The sequence below is a fragment of the Terrapene carolina genome, unplaced genomic scaffold, assembly GCF_002925995.2.
Source record: "Terrapene carolina triunguis isolate 2854851 unplaced genomic scaffold, T_m_triunguis-2.0 Scaffold926, whole genome shotgun sequence".
In the NCBI taxonomy this organism is placed as follows: domain Eukaryota; kingdom Metazoa; phylum Chordata; order Testudines; family Emydidae; genus Terrapene; species Terrapene triunguis.
The window spans coordinates 4,568,319-4,577,369 of NW_020665277.1; positions in this window are offsets into that span (position 1 = coordinate 4,568,319).

A 9,051-nucleotide genomic window follows, 5' to 3' on the forward strand; every position below is an offset into this window, starting at 1 on the left:
CAACTCTGGGCTCCCTCATTCCCCCCCACCATTGCCTCACACACACACCTCCTGCCGCCCCAGCCCTGGGCTCTCTCCCCCCTCACCTGCACCCTCCTTCCGCCGCAGCCCTGGGTCACTGGTAACTCGCTCCCACGGCAGGTCATTCAGCAGGAATTTTAGATGAGCACAGAACATAGACAGGATTAGTTCCCATATGGTTACAGAACTGCAGTAAAGTGGAACAATTTTCAGCTTGTGTGACTGGAGGATATCTGGATGCATATTATAAGGCTGTCCTACATAAATGAAGAAAAGTTGAGGTGCCTTTATTATTCTTTTGTTCCTCTCTTTCTTTCTATAGGGAATTTGCCAATGCAATATCACTGTCTTCCTTTTAAACAAACAAAAAAACCAATGGCTGTTGAAAATAGCAATTCCAGTCCTAATAACCACTGGGAAGCATTTCTTGCTCAATTTTATCCTACTTTTTCTACAGCAAGTTACAGTGGATCAGTATATTTGATTTGGGAGAAATGAAGTAACAGCTGCCCAAACGGAGCTTAAGCACTCCTGAATTTTTAGGTGTTCAAATCTGGAAGGCAGGTGCTGGGGGGGGAGGGAGCTGTGGCTCTGCGGGGGAGCACGGCAGCATGTATGCAGCAGTGTGTCTGGCGCTGCGTGGAGCCAGACATGCTGGTCTGAGTGGCACGGTAAGGGGGCTGGGGGGTTGGATGGGGTGGAGGTTCGGGGGGGGCAGTCAGGGGACAGGCAGCGATTGGATAGGCATGGGAGTCCCGGGGGTTTGTCAGGGGACAGGTAGGGGGTGGGATCCTAGGGGGAAAGTTGGGGGGGGTCTCAGGAGGGGGCAGTTGGGGACAAGGAGAAGGGAGGCTTAGATAGGGAGTGGGGTCCGGGGGGGGGGCAGTTGGGGCAGGGATCCCAGGAGGGGGTGATCAGGGGACAGGGAGCAGGAGGGATTGGATGGGTTGGGGTTTCTGTGGGGGGCAGTCGGAGGGAGTGGATGGTGGCAGGGTGGGGCTACCCTCCCTCCCCATGGAGTGTCCTATTTTTTGAATGTTAAAATATGGTATCCCTACCTTCACAGTGCAGCTCTCCATTCACTGCAGCATGAGGTCTCAGCTACCTCACTTCCTCTCCCTCTTTCCTGTTGGTAGTGGCCATGGGAATGCTGGGAAATGTAGTTCTTTCCCTGCTCCAGGGCTGGCTCTATAGGCAGGGAGCTAACCAAGGAACTACAGCTCCCAGGGCCCCCTGTTGGTTCTCAGCTCCCATGCTGGATCCCTGCCGCCCCTGCAAATGGGCTGCCCCAAGCACGTGCTTGCTTTGCTGGTGCCTAGAGCCTCCCCTGGTCCGATCCCAGGCATCAACAATACCTGGCTTCAAGCCATTTGTCTTTCTGTTGAGCTTTAATGATAATTTATTATTAATTTTTCTGACTTTAAAGAAGATTCAAGGCCTGTCACTCCTGGAGAAGGACAAAACCAAGAAGAGGGGTAAAATGGAGTATATCACTGTTTTAGATTTCCATTTCAAGAAGTAAGGCATCCCTGCTTAAGATTCTCACTGGCTGAGATATAAGAGCCAAGTGAAGAAGGGGGCAGAAGCAGCAAGTGCCTTACGGAGGCCAATCTGCATTCTCTCAGGCTCAAGGATTGGGCTCTCCACTCCCCCAATAGAATATTTTGACAAAAATAATTTGTTAAATTAAAAAAGAAGTGCAGCATAGGAGCAGGGATCCACGTCCCAGAAATACAGAACTCATCTGAACACCGGAAATTCTCATCAGTTGAGGTTTTAGTCTAACACCACAAATGGAGCAGTCCTTTTAAAACTGCAGCAGCAAAGCTTATACTACAAATTAAGTGATGAGCATTGTCTGTACTGTGGAGTCTTCTTTCTAATTCCTTTGGCTTCTTATCACATTGACTCTGTATAAACTGAAGAGAATGTATAAAGTTGGCCTCTCAAACTTTTCAGTGTTTAACTTCAGTTCGATTAAACACTTATGTATGTGTACAAAGTGAAAAATGAGGTTAAAGAGGTTAATGCTTTAATGCTTTTAATAACTCTTAACCACATGGCTGTATTTTGTCAAATAGAACATGGGTTCTACCAGGAAAAGCATGTGCTAGATAGGAAATGATGCTTCCAAAAAGAACAAAAGTGCTACAATGCAAAATGCTTCTAGGCCATCTTGAAAAGTCACACATAGTATTTCTGCACTGGAAATTAATGTAAAGTGCTTTACAAGGGTGTAGCTCACAGAATAAACCAGGAAGGAATGGATTTTTTTTGTCAGACTTGCAGTTTAGAGAAAGAATTCACAAAACAGCCTGCAGAACTCCTCAGCACTGGGCAGGATTGAGGGGTTTTATAGAGTCCTGAGTGCAAAACAAAGTCAGTAAAACCAGGGGCAACCTCAAGAACTGGTCCTAGGGGCCTTAAAACAGTGCCATCATGTGTGCCACCCCTCATCCATGGTGCCCCACTGGCAGCCAAAATGCTGGAACTGGGAGAAGTGGAAATAAAGCAAAGGTTCCTTCTTTGTATAGTGAGTGTCAGGAGAAGGACGAGACAATATCAGAGATGTGGATGGTAGCTGAGAATGACTGAAGAAACTGGCCTCCTCACCACAGGAGATTCTTGCATTTAGTCAAAAACAGCATTAGACTGGCACCAATAATCACTATTAGTGGTGGGATCAGCATGGTACAAGAGACTATGGGCCAAATTCCCTGCTGGTTTAGCTCTCATAGAGTACTGCCAGCAGAAATGGGCTCTGTCCCCGGCTGGAAGTGTTTCTCCTCACATCCCCGCTAGTTGGAAAATCCATTAGATTCAGTGGAGTTACTCTGGATTTAAACCAATGGAAGTGAGAAAAGAATTAGGCCCAAAAGAAGACAATTCTTGCCTTGAGGTGCTTACAGGCTGGATATCTTGGCTCACAATTTAGAAATTGAACTTAAAATATAATTAAATAATTATTATATAAATGTAATTTGCAATTTTTGGATGGCTCATTTTAAAAAGCTATTTGATTATGGTATTAATGTGAAGGGCAGGTAATGTTGTGATTTAATTGCTACTCGCCTTGACAAAAACTGTAGCAATTAGCAGGATCCACAGAATCCCCACAACTCTCCACTTCGCTGACTAAATCCTATCTACTCGTTTCTTATCCTTATATTCTAATGTGTAGCATTGCTGTGCAAAACAGAAATTCGGTGACAAAGGAGTACATATGGGAGGAAATGGATTTCAAAGTTACTAAGAAATGCAGCCCCATTGTTAATCTTAATTACCCAGTTTTGACAAATCTGGAAGAATCACCCATAACACTGTGTAGTTTAAGTTAATGAGTCTAATATTCTTTATATAATTAAAACAAACTTCCATAAGATGGAATCCAGCTTGGAAGAAAAGAAAAACATGATCATTGATAAATGGATGAAATATACATCCAGCTATTTTAGTCTCCCTGCAGCTACACTCCATTCCTGATAAAATGCTGATGGATGCATTCCACAATAATTATTTTGCAGTGCTTAATACAGGGTGTCAAGATACTCTGCCTTATGGAAAGCAAGTCTGAAGTCTGGGATCTCATTGATGTACTTACAAAAACATAGTTTGGTATTGTAATGAGCTGAATATTTCAAATCTTACCCTATAAGTTCATTTAAATTCACCAGCATCACAAGAATTTGTGATCTAGCCTTGATTAGGTGTAAATTGGCCACTTGTTTTAATATGTAGGTGCTTTAATATTTTATATGTAAATCCCCAAATATCTGTGCATTGTAATATTTCAGGAACAAACCTGGGTTTCTGTGCTTAGATCAAGTATGAGTGTGGTACAGGGTGTTCCATGGCAGAAGGGGAAGCAAGCCTGCCATTTTGTTAGCATTACTATCCACAGCCACTACTGGAGTCTCAATGTTGAAGTAGGCTCTGGGGCTGTTGTCCCACCGGCCAAGTGGGATAGTGAGGAGGTTTGGCCAAAGGATCTGTATTATCATGGAAGCCAGCTCCCTTATCCCATCCTATCATGGTGCTTCAAAATGACCCCCACGGAACAGCAAAGTTCAGCACAGCTCTGTGAGGTGAAGGGGTGCAGACACCCTATGCAACCTCCCTGTTTCCTATCCTATCCATGCACATTGGGACTGCGCCAGTTCTGCTGCCTACCCAGTTGACCCAGTTTCTGAACACCCACATCTTTGTAGATGGAATAATGACATTTCCAAAGCTGATGGAGACCTAGGACAGGATTTTCAAAGGAGCCTAAAGCAGTTAGGCACTCAAATCACATTGAAATGTAGCAGGAGTTGGGTGCCTAACTATCTTAGGTATCTATGAAACACCCAGTCCTCATTCCTGACAGTATAATGGATGAATAGTGAGAATAAGAATAAAACTTTGCTTTTCATGATTGCAAGAGAACATAATGCAGTGTTTTAAGAATAAATAATTCAAGCCCATCTTTCTCCCGGACTGAGGTATTTTCCCACCACTTTATTCTAGGAAAGCATTTGAGAACTTAATGAGAATTTATATCTTCCATTGACATTATTTCTCTATTCATTTTACTAGGAAGATTTCTCTGATGTCTTTGACATTAAACAGAAGAGTCTTCATATTATCTAACACCACGCCAACTGGAATAAGCTCCAGAGAAGAATGAACACCCTCTAATGCTAAACAGGAGCTGTTCACTGTATCTCAGAGCTTTTTCTCCCTGGGTCATAGCTGAGTAATGGAATTTTTGAAATCTGTGTAAATCCTAGTTGAAAGGTGCTGCCTGATGAAATTTCCATGGCTGAAGCTCAATCTCTGGTTTTCACCCCCATGCTATAACATCGAATTCTGCCTTCTGAAGACTATTCTTCTTTTTGATTTAACTGCATTGTACAAAAAACTACATAAAGGGAAGGTTAAGATGGCACAAGTAAGTGCTCAAAAGTCAGGAAATGCCAAACAAATCTTGTTGCCAGAGCTAGAGAAGTGAGCACAAGCCTGAAAGTTGCCAAAGAAGGAAACCACAGGATGAACTTGTATTGCAAACAAAACTATTCCCTCGTCCCAGATTTCAGGGCTTTAGATTATTATTATTTTATTATATGTATAAGAGCAGGGTCTAGAAATCCCAACCAGGTTGGGGCCCCGTATTGCTAGGTGCTGTAGACATATAGTAAAGATAGACCCTGGCCCACTGAGCAGGCATTTTTAGATTAAGACAAGATGCAACAGGCTAGTGAAATAAACAAAGGGGGATCAGGTGCCAGGGAGAGGGGATGGGGTACCAGTAACATTTCTCACAGACTAGCTGTATGCACCTAACCCTCCTAGATCCTTTAACACGGAACAGTAACAAAGAATTAAGATCCCTTTGACCAGTGGTTCTCAGACTTTTGTACTGGTGACCCCTTTCACATAGCAAGCCTCTGAGTGCGACCCCCCTTATAAATTAAAAACACTTTTTAATATATTTAATACCATTATAAATGCTGGAGGCAAAGCGGGTCTTGGGGTGGAGGCTGACAGCTCGCGACCCCCCATGGAATAACCTGAGTGGTCCCGACCCCCGTTTGAGAACCCCTGCCTTTGACTATTCCTCTCTTTTTCATAACAATACAGCATGTGGTTAGAACCCTTTTTCTGGTTCTTTCCTCCCCAGCCTCTTCGTAATCAGTAACTTTATATGAGTAAGTGACATCACTACAAAAGCCACCCTCATCCATTCTACAATTCCTAGTGCCTGAGCTGCACCCACTGACATCAGTGGTGAAGGATTGGGCCTCTAGTCACCATCAATGATTGTACTGCATCATGAAAGGTGGCATAAAGTGAAGAGCAAGCAGTTGAGAGCTTGTATTTCTTCAGAGATTGTACTGTTCTGTCATCTCCCCATGCAGGCCATGAAACCCCTAATGTGCGGGGCAGGCAATTATTTTCCTTTCATATGCATTGCCATTTACATGAGCGGCTGCAGAAAATTCCAGAACATGCTGAAGAACAATTTCCATTTTGGCAGATATTGGCTTGGATATTTTTATCTTGGTACATGTGAACTAATCATTACAAGTGCAATGCCAACAAAAATGTATCCAATCAGGTTGAAGCTGATTGTCATGCAGAGAGCCAGCAGAAGTGCTTGGCACCACTTACACCCAGAAATCTTAAGTGGAATGTAAGTAGTGGATAGGCTGTGGGGCTGATCTTCTGCACGGGGTGAATTTCACCCCTAGTTCATAGAATTTTGTACACTATCTTCTGCATGACTGGAAAAATATACCCGTACCAGAAACACTGCAAGGACATCTGTACCTTTATCACCTTAATAGATTAATGGGGGCAATTATTCGTCCAAGAAATAGGTGAGCAGAAAACTTGCAGATTTCTCAGTTTCCCCAAGAAATGGTGCATTTCTGTAATTGTTTTCTCAGAACACAGTATATTTGGCATTTATTATTTTTTTCAGTATACCTTTATGCCTGTCTTTATTCCTGTAAAATTGAAAATACATACAGCCAAAATTAGACTGTTTTTGATGAACAAGTATTACATTCATTTTTAACTGCTCTCTTTCCCAGTTTTGAACATTTTGGTGCCATCAGTTATGCTTCTTTTGCATGGCATATAGTAAAAAAGCTTTAATAGCATAATCAATCATCTTAACATATTTTCTGTCCCACATACAACAACAGTCATTGTGGTGCAATCAACAATGAGTATTCCAAGGATTCCTGATTGTTTTGGGTTTGACTCTTCTTTTATCATGTAGTGATTTACAGTAAAGAACTGAAACATCAGTATTTTACATTGAAATGGCCAACATTACTATCCAGGCACTGTTGCCCCTATATAACAGATCTCAGATGGACTCTCAGAGAGTTAGCCAAAAGCAATAGATGACTCCATAATTTCTATTTTATTTTTAATGAAAAACAACAAAAAGTGACCACAGTAATTTGCAATCAAAGTCTCAGTAGCTTTTAAAGGACTATTACTTTTCTGAGATTCTGCCCTTTGTTTAAATTTTGTTTGACAAGTGCTTTATAAATGAGCAAAAGAGGTGGTTTATGTTTCATTAATGAGGTTGATAGTGGTTAATTACTGACGTGGCATAAACAATCCAATGCCAGATCAAGCAGGAAGGGTCAGTTATGCAGAAAAGATCCAGCTGGAACAGATATGATTTCCTTTAACTATTTGAATTCCAAACCATTTATAGACAAGATCTCCTGAGAACTCGAACCCATAAGAGTTCTGAATTCTATGGTTCTAATTGATGCTAGGCTTGGAACATAAAACAGGATTTAGGAACAGCAACTTTCTGTACAAGCTGTCTGCTGAGCTCAGACTCCAGAAGACGCTCATCACATTTCTTAGACCATTGAAAAGATAGAGACATCTTCACCACATAGGATGGCCTGTAGAAGGGGCCACAATGATGCTAATGAATGAAATGAGGTTGCTAAAGTAGTGTGGCATGACAAATATAAGAGGGTCTTTCAGGTCAGACTCACAGCATCATCACAGCTGATTATTCTTGAATATGAACTTACATGTGCCTTCCATACATTGTACTGTGGTATTTCCAGACTCCAGCTCCTGACATACACAAAGTGTTCTATCAATCTCTGGAGCCTGAATATATAAGTCAAATGAAGTAAACCTTCCCAGTCAAGCAAAGCATGCTCACTGAATTGGGTGATTTCCTTTGTCATCATGCTGTCGACCAGATAGGGTTAATAGTGTTTTCAAACCTGAGCTATGCCTTATTGCTAAACAATTTGTAATCAGTTTATACTGATTATTTGCCTCATATGATTATTTTGATTTGTTTGTTTGAATTAATTTGCTGTGTTGGGAACTAAGATATGCTATCAAGATTGACTGGTTCTTGTGAACAATCTATAGCAAAAAATGAGAAAAGTTGTGGCTTTGTCATAGCAAAAAAAAAGTATAGAAATGAGCAGCTAATCCTGTGGTAACATCAAAAACTGCTGTTGTAAATGTGAAATGTCAGTAAAACCAGGGGCAAATATGAAATGTGACCTGAGTCCAAATTTAAACCATCTGATGCTTCCTCAACATCATATCAGGCAGGGATAATCATGATGCTTCATGAGAGAAGGCCCTGAATCCCAAAAGTCTTAAATTGTACCCTAGGAAGTCCCGAAAGCCCATTGCTGTAATAGCTAAATCAACAAAAATCTTTCAGAATGGAGGAGCTTTGAGTTCTTTTACAAAAGTGAAATTGGTATAAAGAAATATAGCTAAGCAACTGTTCTCTAAGACTGCTCAACTACAATGCAATATGCTAGAATACAGAACAGCACCGTACTACAAAAGTGTGCATAATACAATGTAGCACAAATTATTCTGGTTAATTTAATGAAAAAAGTAGCACTAACTTCTTCATGGGCAGTTAAGAATGCCAAGGGCCAGATTATGCAACGTTTTATAAATGAAAAGAAACAATAGAAAATCACTACAAAAGACCCACATACAGAGATTTCATAAACTTCTCTGGAGCCCATTCCGGAGGTGTGCACATCAGAATTATGTGCTGTTGGGATCCTGAGTGATCCTGAGTTGTAGAATTCTAGGTATGTTCAAATTATAAAATACACAGCCATAACAGCTGCCTAAGTGCTTACAAACAAATGGCAAAACTATAGCCAATGTGTAGTGGAGATATGGATTAATCTTCCTGTACAATACAGCAGCACAGTATGTTAAAATTAAAATATGTAGAAAAAGTTTAATGTTTACATAGTTTAGAGACACTGGCCTCACATAAAGTTTCCAAATTCAATTTATTATGGCACTTATATATGTTAAAATAATACTATTACAGTGCTCTCTTACTAAGCAACGTATGTTATCTATTAATGTGCAGAGATGCCAGTGTTAAGCAATTAAATTAGGAGAATGTCAAACTCTATCAAGAAAGCAAAATATTTAGTAAGCTGCCTAGAGAGAACTCTGGGAAAATATGACGTGAGACTCCCAGTGGCCTCTGTCCCTGATGATACAGTT